Source organism: Podarcis filfolensis (assembly GCF_964270895.1).
Source record: "Podarcis filfolensis genome assembly, chromosome: 7".
NCBI lineage: Eukaryota > Metazoa > Chordata > Lepidosauria > Squamata > Lacertidae > Podarcis > Podarcis filfolensis.
The window spans coordinates 81,309,884-81,328,321 of record NC_139603.1 but is presented as its reverse complement, the minus strand read 5'-3'; the positions used below and the strand labels follow the sequence as shown (position 1 = coordinate 81,328,321).

The window sequence follows — 18,438 nt, the reverse complement described above, 5'->3', positions numbered from 1 at the left end:
TAAAGCATTGCATGGACGCGTTCTGCTCTGCTAGCTGGCATAAGCACGATGCTCCAAACAGCTGAAGGCTATCTCGGATGGGCAATTTCTGGATATATTTTGGGTGCTTCCAGACTGCTGCTGGAGAAGCACCCATGCAAAGTGCCTTTTCCAGATCTACATCCCCACCGGCATTCGAAATTTGCGAGGTGCAAAATGCAGTCGGCCACTTGTGAATAAGTGAAGATACCCGGGCACCAGGATGGCACCTGATGTCATCTGGAGGTGCATGCCTGGAGATCCTTGGATCTGGACTGTGTTCACACACTAGCAACACATCCTGTAGAATTCTTACGTGTTACATTTTATCTGCACAATCAGAATGAATTTTAGGTATGCTGAAAAATGTGACTTTCAAGCCACCTGGCTCAAAAATGGCAACCAGGCATTCTGTTTTGGCAACTGTAACTCTGGTTTAAGGAGCCATTTGGCGCCTAGGTTATATATCTGAATTTCTAACACTGATCACCAGCACCTGAGGCTCCTATTAATCCCTCCTATTAATTAATAGTGGGGTGTGTGGAGAATTACAGTGGTACCTCGGGTTACAGACACTTCAAGTTACAGACTCCGCTAACCCAGAAGTAGTACCTCGGGTTAAGAACTTTCCTTCAGGATGAGAACAGAAATAGCGTGGCAGCGGCAGAGGGAGGCCCCATTAGCTAACGTGGTGCTTCAGGTTAAGAACAGTTTCAGGTTAAGAACGGACCTCCGCAACGAATTAAGTTCTTAACCCGAGGTACCACTGTACAGGCAAACCATTGTCTCTGTAACATGAGCCCTGTAAGACGTGGCCCTTGCTTCTACTTAGCTCATTTCCACCTTGCCTGGGAGGCGGGGCCCTGACTTACTCCGTCTACAAAGGCTGCTCCTGTGTCACACAGCTTAGTGTGCATGCATGTGTGTGTTGGGATCTTGCTTTTGGGGAAGCTTTAGAGAAAGAGGAGTTTCTGCTAGAGGATGCCCCAGGTGGGAGCAAAGAGGCAAGCTTGTTTACGCAAAAGACAGCCTGCTTAGCCATTGTTTGTGAGTGTCTCCAAACTTCATGAGTGGCTCTGCGGATTGAAAATGTGAGCATGTTTTCTGCTGCTCTTAGGCTGATTGAGATCAATAAGCCTCCAGCTCTTTCCGCTGCCTTACTGTAATTCTGTTGCTGTGATAGACTTTGGACTGAATTGTTAGGATCAAATGGCTGCATCTTTCTATCTGTATGTATCTCCCGCCGCTGATACCTTTGCAAGTTAGGGTGGATTTGTGTGTGTGCATGATTGGGACACGAAGCTGTTTTCTAACTTTGGTTCATCTCACTCAGTATTGTCTACACTGACCGGCAGAAGCTCTGCTGGGCTTCAGAAGGATGTTCGGGATTGAAACAGGGACTTTCTCTATGCAATGCAGATGCTTCACCAATGAGCTACCCTATGGCATTCCTTTCATCACAGTTAGGGATATTTTGCTTGCAATGTTTCGTCAGCTTGCAACTTCTGCATTGTGTAGTGTTAGTTATAGGCAAATGTTGTCGTTTCCATTGTATCTCTGCACTGATTATTTGTTTGCTGTTCTTGTGATCCCCTGTCAGAATAATTTGGAAAAGTGGCATGCAAATCGAGTTGGTGATGCTGGTGATACTGGGATGATAAAGGCTGGTCTTTCTTACAAGAACGTTGGGTTGTATTCAATGAAATCTTTCCACAAACACAATGGAACTTCCTTTTCCTCCTCCTTTCCCTGCCACCGCCTAAAAATCCTCTCCAGAGTGTCAGGGGATCCCCCAGAGTGGATTTAGCAGGGCGCAGAAGGAAGCCAAAGCTCCCTTGCACCCGGCAGAAGTCATTCTGTCCGTGCGGTAATTTAGTTGCATGCAACCAATTGTGAAGATAGCTGTGGTAATGACTCTGGAGTCTAAAAATAAGTGCAATGAAATTATATAGGTTCCCATTGACCTGTGTGCCAGAAGAGCGAAGTAATGCATACAGAACCTGATCCGAGCTGGGCCCTCTCCTATTTTGCCAACCATCTTGTTCATCGAGTGCCTGGACAATTGTCTATTCAGATCTTGCCACCGCACTTGCTTTTTAGCAGGTCTCCCCTGCCTGCTTTCATGCCATGCCTGGCGACGGTGCCAAAGGAGACACAAGAGACTTGGCAAAAGGGCAACTCGGCAGCCTTCCCCCCGTTGCCAGACAAACATCCCACCAACCGCACATGCTGGGGATTCTGTTCCTCTGGCTGCCGAGGCTCAAAACATAAGAGCCTTCCAGCAGTAAATAAAGGAGGGAAGAGAAACGGTTTATGCATGGGAGACATCCGAGAATGCCATGTTAACGTCTTTGGAAGAAATTGCTGCTGCTGCCTTTTAAATCCCCCAGAGGGGTTGTGAAGGGGAATGATTTTAAGCAAGACCAAAAGGGAGGGGATCAAAAGAGCAAGTCAGATGGTGTGTGTGTGTGTGTGTGTGTGATTAGGAACTGGAGATGGAGCAGCAGGTCAGGGCCACTCTATTATTCCCTAAAGCAATTGTGCGTGTGTGTGTGTCTGTGTGTACAGTCATACCTCGGGTTACAGACGCGTCAGGTTGCATTTTTTTGGGTTATGGACCCGTCGAAACCCAGAAGTATCAGAACAGGTTACTTCTGGGTTTCGGCGGTCACACATGTGCAGAAGCACTAAATAGCGCTTTGCGCAGAAGTGCCGAATCGCAACATGCGCATGTGCAGACGTGGGTTGCAAACACGGCGGGTTGTGAATGTGCATCCCGCACGGATCATGTTTGCAACCCGAGTGTCCACTGTATATGTATATATGTATATGTATATGTATATATACAGTGTGTGTGTGTGTGTATAGATAGTTCTCCAATATGGATACTGACTGATACACAAATCTCCACTTAAGAAGGCTTCTTTAAAGAGTAATGTCTTCAGCAGATGCTGAAAATACAATGAAGATGGTGTCTTTCTGATGGGGAAAGTATACATTTCCTGTAGGGGTGTTTTACCCTGAGCACATGAATTTCTGTTTCCTTAAACTCCAGTTCTTTGTATGTCACTGCTGTGTGAGGCTCGTTGGGTTGCATCTAATTAATGATGGCTACCATCTTTATTATCATTATTATTTTATTTTATTGGTACCCCACCCATCTGACTGGGTTGCCTCAGCCACCCTGAGCTGCTCCCCCCAAAATATCAAAAACACAATAAAACATAAACCAATAAAAAACCTTCCCTGTACAGGGCTGCCAGCAGATGTCTTCTAAAAGTGTGTAGCTATTTATCTACTTGACCTCTATTGGGAGGGTGTTCCACAGGGAGAGCACCACTGCCAAGATGGCCCTCTGCCTTATTTATTTCTTTATCACAGTTGCTTTATCTTCTAAGGATCTCAAGGTAGTCTACATGGCATTCTCCCCATGTCATCCTCACAACAACCCTGTGAGGTAGGTTAGGCTAAGTGATGGTGACTGGCTCAAGGTCACCCAGAGAGCTTCCCAGCTGACTTGAACGGGATTCGAACTCTGCTCTCCCTGCCCTTAGTCCAACACTCCAAGCCATTACACCACACTTTACAAATTCATGTCCTGCTGGAATTGATGGGCCATTAATCTCATCCATCAGGCTCACCTTATGTTCTTACAGCACTCAGTCATGTCCATTAGTTTCAGTGTGTCTACTCTAAGCAGAATTAGCTTTGGATTCAACCCCTTGCCACAGGATGGGCAGCTGGAGGTGATAACCAGGTTAGATGGCATTGTCAAAAAATTAAAAAAACAGGGCTATTTTAACTTTTTATATGGCTTTTTATTGTACAGTTTTATATTGCAAACTGCTCACTTTTTCCAAATGAATAGCGGTATATAAATAGAGAACACATTGTGAGTCATGACACCAAGTGGAATGTCCATGTTCTGCCTTGTTTAGCCTTGCTGGTTAGCCCAGTTGGTTAGAGCATGGTGCTGATAACGCCAAGCTTCACGGGTTTGATCCCCATATGGGTACAAATTCCTGCAGGTGGGACGCGGGTGGAGCTGTGGTCTAAACCACAGAGCCTAGGACTTGCCGATCAGAAGGTTGGCGGTTCAAATCCCCGCGACGGGGTAAGCTCCCGTTGCTCTGTCCCTGCTCCTGCCAACCTAGCAATTTGAAAGCACGCCAGTGCAAGTAGATAAATAGGTACCGCTGCAGTGGGAAGGGAAATGGCCTTTCCGTGCGCTCTGCTTTCCATCACGGTGTCCCATTGTGCCTGAAGTGGTTTAGTCCAGTTGGCCACATGACCCAGAAAGCTGTCTGTGGACAAACGCCGGCTCCCTCGGCCTGAAAGCGAGATGAGCACCGCAGGCCCATAGTCACCTTTGACTGGACTTCACCTTTACCTTTTTTACCTTGCACATTCTTGCATTGCAGGGGGTTGGACTAGATCAGGGACGTCCAACTCCCAATAGACTGCGATCTACTCACAGTATAAAAAAAACTGGAAGTGTTCTACCCGTTGTCATAAAAAGACTGGCAGTGATCTACCCAAAGTTGTGGAGCTTTTTTTTAGGAAGCCAAAGTTGGTTTTTGTGCTTTTTTGTAAGGAGATTACTGAAGGGCCAGAGATCAACCAGGTGTCGACATGCAGAGGGCCGGGAGGCTGGGCCGTTCACTTCCAGCCATCCCGCTGCAAAGACCATCGGCCTCTGCTCCGATGTAAATCAGCCACCCGGACTTCAGAGCCAGGGCACACTATCAGCAGAGTGAACTGCGCACACAGAATAGGCGTGAGGCTTGTGGAAGCATACTACAACTACAGATTTATTAATCATAAATCAGGACAAAGAAACATGTCGCCTCTCTCTCGTCTTCTCAGAGAGAACGGGAAAAGCAAAAGCTATACACAACGGAAGTTCCCAGCAAGCTGTGCTGGAATGTAAACAGACATGTGACACGCAACAGTTCCACATGTCTGCTCCTTAAGGTGGAATGGAAATCTCAACACCAGGAACACCCCGCGATTTACTAGTAGATCGCAACCTACCTGTTGGACATGCCTGGACTAGATGAACCATGGGGTCTCTTCCAACTCTAGGATTCTATCATTCTAAATGAGAGGGGCAGTGTACCGCAGGATACCAGGTGATGGAGACGTGAAGCAAGAGAGAGCTGTTGCCTTCTGTGCCCTTCTGCTTGTGGGTCTCCTCAACGTGTTTGGTTCTGCCACTTTGTGAATCAGGATGGTGGGCTAGAGATAAATCTTCAGTCTGCTCTGGGCCTTGTTTGGGTTGGCAGCGCTGTGCCAGCCTTCAGAGATCAGACCGGAGACTGTGCCTTTCCCCTCCTCTGGCTTCACGACATAGCAATTGTTACACAACTCAGCCGCACCATCTTGGCTGCAGGTGGAGGGGGGAGTGTGTAGTATTAGGATCAGGTTGCATTGGCGGGCTAGCAGTTGTGACCATCAACCACTGTCAAAACCCCTGAGACAAGTCCCATCGCCTGCCAAGGTTATAATGTAGCTGGAACTAAGCCAATTCCTTATTAAGGTGCAAGGGTAAGTCCCCAAAACCTGAGCTCTGAAATTCGAGCACCAGGAGTGTGAGCAGGCCATGATTCTGTGGCAGCACAGAAAATACACGTACGAGTCTGTGTGCCAAACAGCAGTGCCAAATTCTTTTCCGATGAAAGATGACCCGTCTAAGTTCTGCTAAGCGTGCATGCTAGGGTTTTAACTTCTTGACTTTTTTTAAAAAAAATGATTTCCTGAATCATAAAGGGATGAACCTTCGCTTAGAAACACTGAAAAAAGGAACTAATTCTTCTCAGTTGTGTAAAAGGTCACCCCGAAATGCAAAGTTGCAATCACCGCATATGTGACACTACTCCTCATGAGTATTAGCACTTTAAAAAACTTTATGGAACTTTTAAGAACTTTATATAGTGCCTGGAGCGTCCTAAAGCTGTTTAGAACGTTCTAGTAGAATCCAAAAATTTGTCTATATAGAAAGCCTTGTGGGCACGCAACTAAACTTCTTAATTTTTAATACTTTTTTCAGTGGCAATATACAATATCACACAAGAACCTCGATTTATTCTAAGCAATAAGAAGTGGTGTACAATGTACAAAACACTGATTTTGTACAATGTACAAAACTATGTACAAGTATCAGAAAATTTGCAAGCTCCATTTTTCCTGTACATGGTATGCATACGCCCACTGTTTTTTTCCAAGGGGTACTCAGGGGTACTCAGTAATGACATCTCTTTTATGGGGTTTTTAAAAAATGTGGCACTTACTGCAACAATGTTGAGTACCAGCACCTATTTTTCTAGAAAAAAGCACTACATATTACAAATTACATTATACAGTTACATATACAAAAATAGATTTATTGATTTCGGGGTGACCTATTTTCAAGGGATTTGAAAATGGCAGTTCATTTCTTTGTTTTTTTGGCAAACGTTCATCTAACTAAGCTACAGGAACATAAGGTTGTAAAAAAAGTTGCACACAACCTGTGAATTTACTTTGCTTCTTCTCTCCATAGGAAATCTTATTTAGATCTCCCTTCTACAGGTACCTTCTGAAATTTCACCAGGCCTATAGATTTCGAAGGTTATTTTCATAGTCAACAGAGACTAGATACTTGCTCCTGATACATGTTTTGATCTTTGCATGCAGTGCTAAGTTCCCTGCTCTCCACCCCTGCAGATCTACGAAGACCCCCATTCTGCTCCCACATCACCTCTGCTGCAGAACCGCATATTCACCGGAGAATAGAGCGAAATTGGAGAGCGGCTTTGGCAAAAACAAGGGGAAGAAGCGGTGACCTGCCGTGGCAGGAGAAAATCCATCAACAGTGCGCCCAGTGTTCGGAAAAGCAGCCAAGTGAAAGAGGCTGGCAAGGTAAATGGGACCCTTTGTGTTCTCACAATGCCGAGTTGGATGCAGGTTCAGCAAGCGAGCCTCCGTCCTGGAATCTGCCATGTGGAAAGGGAGGGAGGGGCGAAGAGCTCTTGAATGTTAAAGGGTCCTTCCCCGGGCAGAGATTGCAAAAGGCCAAAAGGAAAGTAGCAAAGAAGAAGAGTTTAGCTTTAGCAAAAGAACCTCTCCAAATCCAGTCCACTTCTGCCGCTTCTGCCTCCAGAGCTCAGTCCGCCCCCTTCCTAGGACCCATGGCTTTAAAATTGGGGGCAGGGGTGGGGAAAACTGATTCAAGGAGTATTCACCATCGGTCTACTCAAGTGGTGCCTGCAACAAAATGTTGCAGCGTGGAGTCATCCTCCTGTTCAGGATTCTAGCTAGCCACGTTGCCCTTTCCCAGAGCCATCAGTCTCATTTTTTTGTCCGCACACAAACACAAGTCAGTATCCTGTGGCCACTCCAGGCTCCCTGGAGGCCTCTGTAGGGGGAGAGAGGATGGTGGACCAGCCTGCTGGCTGGGGCTGGTGGGAGCTGGAGGGCACCAGGTTGGGGAAGCCTTTGCCAGATGAGACTTTGGGGGGGGGGTTATATCCAGTACTAGTTGCACTTAGCATTGAAAGAAGTGGCCATGATTAACTTGGGACCCGTTAGTTTGAATGGGTCTACTTGTGAGTAGAACTTAGTTGGATGCAGCCTTTGGTTTGATCCAACAGGGCTCTCCTTACTTTCTTAGCTTTCCCTGTAGCCACTAGCATAGTTCCTGATCCCAGGGATCCTTAAGTCATTTTTCTTCAACATTATACAGTGTGTCTGTTGTCAACTGACTCCCATATAGGAAGACTTTTCTGTGGTGGTTCCCCGACTGTGGAATGCCCTCCCCAGAGAGGTTTTCCTGGCACCGTCACTGCATTTCTTTAAGTGCCAGGCAAAAGCATTCCTCTTTACCCAGGCCTATGGCTATTAAATCATCTATGGCCTGTGTAAGAACTGTTCGGATGATGATTTTACTATTAGGCTGTGTGTCATTATGTTTTTCATTATGTTTTTATCACTGATGTTCTGTAATGTGTTTTTATAATGTTGTACATCACCTTGGGATCTTTTGAGAAAGGTTGGAATACAATTTGATTATTATTATTATTAATAATAATAATAATAATGCACAATGAGACATATAAAATTTAGCACCCAACGAGATTTCCCTTTCTGCTGTGGACGTCTCTCACTTGGACTTGAGCTTCCCATTTGGGGGAATGGTATTCCATGCTAGCCCTACTCAGAGCAGAACTATTGAAGTTAATGGACACGGCTAACTTATGGTCATTAATTTCGGCGAGTCTCCTCATGAGTAGGACTCAGTTGCAGGCAGCCTTTTCTCCAGTGCTCCTGCAAACATTCATCAACACATTTTTTTAAAAAAAAAATAAATCCTTGTGTGCGGCATTTCAATTAAAGTCTTTCTCTGCTAATCTGTGCCTGTATGAACACAAGGTCCTTGGAAATCTTTAACTGGGCTGGTGGGGGGGGGGCAGGGACTTTTCCTGTCAAAACAGAGATGGCACACTTTACCTTCATGCTTTGAAAGAAAACAGAAATTGGCATCTATCACAGCCGACAAAAGGACCCATTTCTTTATATATTCCTTTTATTTTAATGTCCACACATTTTCCCTTCCCTGAGATCCCTCACCAACAACAAAGTTATCACCATCTACCTAATTCATCATTAACATTTTTAATAAGCTTTGGGATTCGCAGCCAGGAAGCCACATGGGGGCTTTGTGATGTGCAAATCCCCTTTGAATGTGACTCTCAAATGTATTTCCCCATTTCCGATAATGCCATGCCTACTGCTTCTCTAATGTATGCTAATCTGGTTTCTTTAGAATACCTCCCACGTGGTGAGCAAAAATCGTAGTAGCAGAGGGATCGGCGAGTGGCGGCCTTAGGGAAATAATCTTCCCACCCACCCAATAAAATCTTTTCAGAGTTATATCATGAGAGAGCGCCTCCTTCCTATAGAACCCCAAATACACACACCAAATATGTGTGCATACCAAAATTTTATATAGATTCAATTATGTGTGCAGTGCAGAAATGGGACAGAGGGTTTTTTGTTCTCCCTCATTCAAAATGCTGAAATTTGGGGCCATTCAAATATCATGTTTCCGTGCACTGCTCTGGTTCGCCAGAAGCGGCTTAGTCATGCTGGCCACATGACCCGGAAGCTGTCTGCGGACAAACGCTGGCTCCCTCGGCCTATAGAGCGAGATGAGCGCCACAACCCCAGAGTCATCCGCAACTGGACCTAACGGTCAGGGGTAAAGGTAAAGGGACCCCTGACCATTAGGTTCAGTCATGGCCGACTCTGGGGTTGCGGCGCTCATCTCACTTTATTGGCCGAGGGAGCCTGCGTACAGCTCCCGGGTCATGTGGCCAGCATGACTAAGCCGCTTCTGGCAAACCAGAGCAGTGCACGGAAATGCCGTTTACCTTCCCGCTGGAGCGATACCTATTTATCTACTTGCACTCTGACGTGCTTTCGAACTGCTAGGTTGGCAGGAGCAGGGACCTAACAATGGGAGCTCACCCCGTCGCGGGGATTCAAACTGCCGACTTTCTGATCGGCAAGCCCTAGGCTCTGTGGTTTAGACCACAGTGCCACCCACGTCTCCAACGGTCAGGGGTACCTTTACCTAAATATCATTGATAGGCTGTCGGTCCAGAACAGGACATCGTAATATGTGGTGGGAATAATTTAGGGCTGGTGTGGGGAACCTGTGATGCTTTGGGAGTTGGCAAACGACAACTACCACTACCATCTCTGGCCAGCCAATGTAGGCATTGTTGAGCTAGATCATGGGTAGGCAAACTAAGGCCCGGGGGCCGGATCTGGCCCAATTGCCTTCTAAATCCGGCCCACGGACGGTCCAGGAATCAGCGTGTTTTTACATGAGTAGAATGTGTCCTTTTATTTAAAATGCATCTCTGGGTTATTTGTGGGGCATAGGAATTCGTTCATCCCCCCCCCCCAAAAAAAATATAGTCCGGCCCCCCACTAGGTCTGTGGGATAATGGACCGGCCCCCTGCTGAAAAAGTTTGCTGACCCCTGAGCTAGATTGACCAATAAGTGTGATTCAGTATATGGCAGCTTGCTATGTTCCTGTTTTCCGGGGCATTTCGTTTATTGCTTTCCCACCCCCTCCTAAGGATTAGGTTGTAACTCTTGTCCCAGTTTAGCAGCATAATATTTCGGTTTCCAAGTAGCGAGCTGTTGGAGAGCTTTTCAGTGGAACTTTAGAGCACAAGAGGGCAAGGAAAGGGTTAGAGAACCCAATAAATACGAGGAGAGATCAGATAAGAGTCTCTTGTAACAAAAGGGGAGATGGAGAGGAGTAAAACAAGCTAGCTGGAAGCTTAGATAAGCACTTTCTGTCTCTGATGCTCTGCTTACATAACATCCAGCGCTTCCTTGCATCTTTGGCCTCTGCCTCACTCAGTTATCTGTCCCGTAACTGATGGGCAACTTGAGTTTGGAAGTTAATAACAAGCTCGCTTTGAAGAAGCATGTGTGTCCCTAGATTTGGCCTGCAGAGGTACAGCTCGGGGGATTAAGCACAGCATATCTGGAAAGGGCAGGTTGGAGGTGTGGGTTCGGATTGTGACATCTTCTGCACCGCGGTGGTACGTGGGACTGTTTATGAAGAAGGATAGGGGGAAGTGCCTGGTTTTCATGCACAACTTTCTCAGGTCAAACTCCAACATCTCCATTTAAAACTGTATTATTATTATTATTATTATTATTATTATTATTATTATTAAAAAAAGAGCAATTTTATTGAAGGTTTTTAACATATTAAGTCCTAAAATCCAAACACGTTTATAAAAAGCAATATATCATGAAAGAATAATAATAACAAAGGAAAAGAAAATATAAAATAGAATACTGCAAAGCACAATTATATATATAAAAAGAAAAAGAACAGATAAGAAAGAACTAAAAAACAGAAAAAGAAACCCTTTATCTCATTTACATCATATACAGTGGTACCTTGGTTCTCAAACTTAATCCGTTCCGGAAGTCCGTTCCAAAACCAAGGCGCACTTTCCCATAGAAAGTAATGCAAAGTGGATTAACCCATTCCAGACTTTTAAAAACAACCCCAAAACAGCAATTTAACATGATTTTTACTGTCTAACGAGACCATTCATCCATGAAATGAAAGCAATTAACAATGTACTGCAGTCACACAGTCAATCAATCAGTAGCTGAACTGGATTCTACACAGTCACACACAAAAAGAGCCACAAAAACGCAAAATGAATAGCAAAAAGAGACAGACCTCAGCGTAACACTCAAAACGGAAGCATAACACTCAAAACGGAGCACGTTCGGCTTCTGAAAAAAGTTCGCAAACCAGAACACTTCCGGATTTGCAGTGTTGGGGTTCTAAGTTGTTTGAGTACCAAGGCGTTTGAGAACCAAGGTACCACTGTAATACAAAAGAATAGAAAAATAGCTAAACATTATCTGTAATAGCAATTATTCAAGATGTTTAACACACTCCAGAGTAGTTTCTACCCCTCTGCAGGATGTAACTTTCCCCAAATTTCCCTCCCAAGCCTGACCTTTAACTTTTTGTCAGTTGGAAAGCTGAGTTTTCAAGTAGCAAGGAAATGTCCCTGCCCCGGACCTTTGGGAAGGACGGTAGCTCAGTGGTAGAGCATCTCTGCCTTGAAAGCAGGCGCTCCTGAGTTCAGTCCTCAGCATCTCCCTGCAAGAAATCCTGGAGAGCTTCTGCCAGTCAGTGTAGACAGCACTGAGTTCAATAAGCAAGTGGTCTGATTATATAAGGCAGTTTCCTGTGATCCTGTGTTTGACCTCCAACAGCCATTCCTGCTGCCAGGCCTAAGCAGACCAGCTTAGTAAGGTGTCCGTGGCACACACTGAACCAGATTAGTCTCTTTTCCCCCTGCTGTTCCGAATGTGAGAGCATCCAAAGTCCTTTTGCTGCCAAGGCGCTGTGCCCGCCGAATGGGTGTACGCAGCAGGCTGCAAATTTGAGATGCTTCTCCCAGGGGCTTGTGCTAATGCGTTGGCTTTGTCGTTTTATCTCATGGGTGCAAGGGAGACCGAGGAACAGATGACACGCAGCATTAGGGCTGGCTTAGTAGATATCGGCAGCCTGGCGTGCAGATGGCCTTCCGTCAAAGTTGGGCCAACACGCCCTGCAGGAAAGTGGTGTTTTTAAAAAAACAACATTAATGCCCCAAATTGGAGCAAAGACTCAGCTGGCGAGGTTTGCTCTGGAGGTCTTTGGTTAATTGCCAGGTGTTAGTGGGTTTTCTCTCGTGCCAACCCAGGCTGGCACTGCATGAAAATGGAAGTGAAGAGCTGGAAAGGATAAAGGAGTCAAGGTGGGTGACGCCCAGTTCATGGATCAAACAGATGCCAAAGTCACTTCTGTGTGGCTTTTTCGCCCTCTCAACATAATTGGCTGGTTTCCCGAGGGCAGCTTGCAACAAGATTTCTTCCACTGTGTGTTAGGAAGGAGACGCCTTCTTGTGAAAGAAGCTTGAAGCTGTGGGACTGGCGAAAAGAGGCATCATTTAGATATAAGAACCAGGATCAGGCCAAATGCCCATCTGGTCTGGGGGCCTGGTCTCACAGTGGCCAGCCGGAAGCCTTTGGGAACCCCATAGAGTACAACAACTGTCTCTCTACTTGCGATTCCCAGCACAGTACGGGGGCACAATGCCTCCAACAGTGAGGTCAAACATAGCCACTGGCATGGAGCCATTTCTCCTGTGTTAAATGCCACATGTGTTTATGTCTCTAGGAAGCCATAATCTCCAGCCATCTCCATCAAGTGACTGTAGCAGTGTTCGAAATTAGCCAGGCGTCAGGCACATTTTGCACCTGGCTGTTGGCCACTCACGACCAAGTGAAGGTGCCAAGATGCATTACATTGCTACCATCTGGAGGTGCATGCCTGGGGATTGTTGGATCTTGACTATTTTCACACACTGATACCATATCCTGTAGAATTCTATCCATTATATTTTACCTGCACAATCGGACTGAATTTCAGGAACCAAAACGCTCTTTCTGTGCAACTTGAGCAGGAGCAGTGAACAACATTATAGCTAATTGATTTAGCTTGTCTTCACTTGCCCTACCCAGCTGCCCTGCTCACAGTCGTGAAGAATATTCCTAAGTTATGAATGGCCCGTGTCACCATTAAGCAAAAGAGGTCGGAATAGGCCATTATATATGTGGACAGACCCTGGATCAAGTGATGTTTCTTCTTGAAGTTTTCAAAGCTCTTCACCTAGCTCAAGGTTGAACTAGCCAGATGTTTAACTGAGGATCAATCACAGTCAGTCCATCATTTGAAAAATGAGAATTTAGAGCCGTCTTGCCACAAATGGCAACTAGACATTCAGTTTTGGCAACTGTTGTGGCAATCACACAGGGTCTCCGGACGTTTCACCATCTATTGATCCCTGTGCCACCACTTTATTTCTCACTGCGACCACCCAGGCCCTACCTGGTACAATACTGAGTCCAGTCAGGGTTAAATTGGAACATAAACTTCTGTTTATTTATTGCAGTTTAACAAGCGTGTGGTTTCATAAACTGTATCGGTCCATTACAATCATGAGTTGCCTATCCAGACCTATAACTTCCGCTACCTGCTCTCACTCACTAACCCAGCTCTCAGATATTTACTTGTCTTCCCAGCTCCTAACTGCTCCTGACTCGGCTTATTTCACTACACTAACTCAACCTACCCACAGACTCTATCCCAATTCACTCCCACTCCAACCAACCACCCAACAAACTCCCCTTTCACCCCTCCCAGAGCTGGTTTTATAGTCCCTCTGACTCCACCTCCTGGGTACTGATTGGGTAACTTGTTTAACTGTTTCACCTCCAGCACTCTCATATGTTAATGTCACAACTGTAACCTTGGTTTAAGGAGCCATTCAGTGCCCAACTTATATATCTAAGTTTATAACACTGGACTGTAGCCCCAAACATTGAAATGGGCCTGTGGGGGAGGGATATGTCAATCCCTTTCCTTGCAGTTAACGTAAGAAGATAAGGAATATTCTTCTGGATCAGGCCATTCTAGGATCCTGACCAGATGCTCCTAGGAAGCTCACAAGCAGAACCTGAGCACAACAGCCTTCCCCCCGCTTGCAATTCCTAGCAGAGTGGAAGTTGAACCTAGGCATCTTGGTTGGTGGCCTTATAATTCAAGAATGTATCTAATTCCCCTCTAAAGACATTCCCAGTTGGCAGCCACAACTACTTCCTAAGGAAAGTGAATTCCATAGATATGTGAAGCTGCTTGAGATAGAGTCGGACAACTGGTCCATTTCGCCTGGTATTGCCTAGATGCCCTGATTGGCAACCCAAAAGATAGACAGGCTGAAATGGCTCATGCAGAGTGGCAGATCTTGCTGTATGTATGGGGGCCCCCAAGCCTCGATTGCCTGCTGCAAACTGGTTTCATTTACAGATAAAACTGCGAAAGAGAAGGGGGCGGTTTTGTTGCTGTGTCCTGAGGGTGCAGAATGTCTGCTTTCCATTTAAATTTCTCCAGAATCCTTCTCGGAGCGTTAGAGGGAAGAGAGGGTGGCCATTTATTTCATCTGACAGCAACAGACCCGCTGAGCTCATGAAGAATAAGGGCATGCCAGCTCTCCCATGTTCAGCTTAAATTACCGGCGGGAAAAGAGCCTTTTATCCAGCTAGCTGGTCTAAGCCTGTTACGAGGAGCCTGTACACTGATAAGATGCGATAACCATTGATTTACTCAAACGGTTAACATCTCGGATGCTCGGCGCATAATTCTAAAAGCCTTTCAATCCTCTTCATTGTGATGAATGAGGCTCTGCCAGTTCCTGGCCCCGATACGTTGTTCCAGGTCAAAACCAACAGCGGAAAAGCCTTGCCAGGGAATTTATTTTTATTCTGGAGCAGGAGAAGCAAAACGGAGTTGGCTGTGAGGTACCGCTTAGCATGGCTGTTTTTCACGTTGTTTACCAGGAGACATGGGGTGGGGGGTCCCCTCCATCTGTCAGGCAGCAAACATATAAGTGATAAATCAGTTAGATACACCTGTAAAAAAATATTTGGATATATTACTGTTATTGTTATTATTCCGCCCTTCATCATAGGGCAATTTACAGTATAAAAATACATAACATAATAGCAAACAAAACAAGAGCTCATCCATCCTACGCACAGTTTAACAGGCCTTAGATTGTTTAAACAGCAAAGGTTTGGGAGAAGAGGAACTTTCGCTGGTGCATAAAGAGATGTAATGAAGGTGCCCGAGAGTCTTCTCTGGGGAGAGCATCACACAAACGTGGAGGCCCGTTCTTGTGCCTCAGATGATGATCCTTGAGGTACTGTGGGGTGTCCTTGATTTTAAAAATCATTTCCTGCCATTTATAGCCCAGCTTTCATCCAACATGGAACCCTGGGCAGGGTACATGTAGTTCCCAAGTGGTCATGCATCCAGGCTTTGACCAGGCCAAGATGTGCTAAGCCACATTGGTGGGGTGGCCACATGTGTCTTGAGAGCATAATCTGGGGCCAAAGAAGCTAATGAATACCTAGTCTCTTTGTTGTTGTTGTTTTTGTTTAGTCATTTAGTCGTGTCCGACTCTTCGCGACCCCATGGACCAGAGCACCCCAGGCACTCCTGTCTTCCACTGCCTCGCGCAGTTCGGTCAAACTAATGCTGGTAGCTTCGAGAACACTGTCCAACCATATCATAGAATCATAGAATCATCTCGTCCTCTGTCGTTCCCTTCTCCTTGTGCCCTCCATCTTTACCAACATCAGGGTCTTTTCCAGGGAGTCTTCTCTTCTCATGAGGTGGCCAAAGTACTGGAGCCTCAGCTTCAGGATCTGTCCTTCCAGTGAGCACCCTAGTCTCTTACTGCAGCCTAATTAAAGGAAGGAGTTTCTGAAGCAAAGGACCAAAGCATCCGGTCAAATTTTGTTTTAATATGAATGAACTTACAGAACAGGATTCATGCCTTGATATGTATCGGCAGTGTTGTGCGTGGCTCCTTTCATGTCAGTGGAAGACCCCTCCACAGCTTACGACACTTAGGTAAAGTGCCAGCTGCACCAAACCTCTTCCAGCCACCAAATCTGGTGAAATCATGGGACTTTAAAAAAGTAACAGGTTAGACCTCTGGAAGATGATCTGGACATCTGGAAGATGACAATGGGAGATAGGAGAGGAAGCAGACTTACTCCAAATGCCTTTTCTGCAGTGAGAAAACAAGGCTGGACCACACAATTGCAGCTGTGTGAGTGGGGGCGATGGGTGTTTGTATGCGTAGGGGGCAGGTCTGCCTCTTGTCTTCTCTCCTGTCAAAGGAAAGACTTGGGAGGAAGCAGAGTATCCGGGAGGGGCCAAGGAACTCAGCTGTTGCAAACAAAATTCTTCATTGGTTTTAATTAAGCTGTCAACTTGAAAATAACTGCGTTGCCAAGCAACATGGTGACCATTGTCTTCCGTTGACGCAAAGGCACAGAAAATGAACTGCAGGCGTCGCGTTAAGACTGCGTACTGACAACCCTTCGGGGAAGACACCAAGTTTCGTAACCTGCACGCAACTTTTTGTTATTATCTAGGAAATCTTTTAAGCAGGGCCTCAAGATGAACAAAATGTTACTGTTAGTGTCAGATGCCAAAGTTTCTTTCCCTTCTCCTTCTGTTCAATTTTAGATTTCCTTTTTGCAAATGTATCTTAAAAATAAAAAACCCACAACTTTAGGACCCTTGCCTAGAGCAGGCCAGAGTCTCATCAAGTGCAGGATCCTGTTCCCACAGCTGCCAGACTAGCTCAGATAGCTGCGCTGGTTATACTGTGGTGCTCACAATGCCAAGGTTGCAGGTTCGATTCCGATAAGGGACAGCTGCATGTTCCTCCATGGCAGGGGGTTGGACTAGATGATCCTCAGGGTCCCTTCCAACTCCAGGTTTCTGTGAGATTCATATGCGAATCCTGAAAAACCAGGACCCGAGTGCCGCAGCAGCACTCTCCATGCTTGCAATTCCAGAAACTGATATTCAGAGGCATATTGCCTCCAACATAGGCCTGGTAGCCATTGGGAGCTTTTATCATCCATGAATTTGTTTCACCCTCTTTCAAAGCCTTTCATGTAGGTGGCAACTACGACCTCTTGTGGGAGCAAATCCCCTCATTTAACTATGCAATGTGTAACTAAGTACTTTCTTTTGTCTGTCTTGAACCTTCAAAACTGTTATGTACTGAAGTTCTCACCCTGGGCCAGCAGGGGGGATACTGTAGATAGTTTTCACTCAGGTCCACATATGCAAATAAGGAATTGAAAGTGACGTTCGGTGATTGGATAGTTACAGAAAGTGGTTACTGTTGTGTTGTAGTGGAGCTCTATATAAGCAGACTGGCTGAACCCTATGATTGGACGCAGGTAGCACTGTGGGTTAAACCACAGAGCCTAGGACTTGCTGATCAGAAGGTCAGCGGTTCGAATCCCCGTGACGGGGTGAGCTCCCGTTGCTCAGTCCCAGCTCCTGCCCACCTAGCAGTTCGAAAGCACATCAAAGTGCAAGTAGATAAATAGGTACCACTCCAGCGGGAAGGTAAACGGCGTTTCCGTGCTCTGGTTTGCCAGAAGCGGCTTAGCCATGCTGGCTACATGACCCGGACTGTACGCCGGCTCCCTCGGCCAATAAAGCGAGATGAGCGCCGCAACCCCAGAGTCGGTCACGACTGGACCTAATGGTCAGGGATCCCTTTACCTTTACCTTTACCCCCAAATAGTAACTAGGCATTCTTGTTTTGGCAACTGTAACCTTGGTTTAGGGAGGTATTTGGCGCCTAGCTTATATATCTGAGGTTCTAACACTGCTTCAAACCTTTCACTTCATCGGGTGGCCCCAGGTTCTGGTGTGGAAACTTCCTCTGTGTTCCCGAAAGATGCCTCTAAAAACATTTTTGTAGTACGCAAAAGCATTTGAATTTAGCTGTCTTAAGAATGAATTGATGGGTGAGATGTCATGTTTTTAATTGGCTGGAGGGGGCAGAGACCTTCACGCAAGAAGCTTTTGCACAACTGGTCCAGACAAGGGCACCAGCATTAATACATTCTTAAGAAATGTTGTCCCGATCTACAGTCTATGGAGTCTCATGGTCAAATCCCAAAGCCTGTCTAAAACACAACCCAAAGGATATCACGTCTGATCTTCTTGCAGGACTGCCATTCAGCATTAGCAGGGCTATCAGATGTCCTGTATTTATTTATTTTTTTCAGCCTTTGGAGCGACAGCTCACAGCCAAGCTTGTTGGCAGCACTGCCCTGTTACATTTGCCCACAACATGCCTGCTTTAGCTATTAATAATGCTGCATTGCCTCGCTTTATGCCGTGGGCTGGTTCTTACTCAAATGCTGGGCAGGCGCAGGGCAGTGTTAGAACATGCCTC

General features: G+C 46.0%; 2 protein-coding genes across 6 annotated transcripts in view; both read left to right on the top strand.

Annotated features, from left to right (window-relative positions):
- The window catches only part of ZFAT (zinc finger and AT-hook domain containing), a 668,318-nt gene that overhangs the window by 583,556 nt on the left and 66,324 nt on the right, over positions 1-18,438 (top strand). The gene's annotated exons all lie outside the window — the stretch shown is intronic.
- Positions 1-18,438, top strand: part of ST3GAL1 (ST3 beta-galactoside alpha-2,3-sialyltransferase 1) — a 144,049-nt gene that overhangs the window by 75,429 nt on the left and 50,182 nt on the right. For 4 of the 5 annotated variants that reach the window (XR_014549955.1, XM_083622231.1, XM_083622232.1 and 1 more), the window contains one exon: positions 6,724-6,918. The gene's annotated coding sequence lies outside the window, so the exon portion shown is untranslated. Of the gene's footprint in view, positions 1-5,445; positions 5,527-6,723; positions 6,919-18,438 lie in introns of those variants that run through there. The other variant, XM_083622233.1, reaches the window with a different exon arrangement.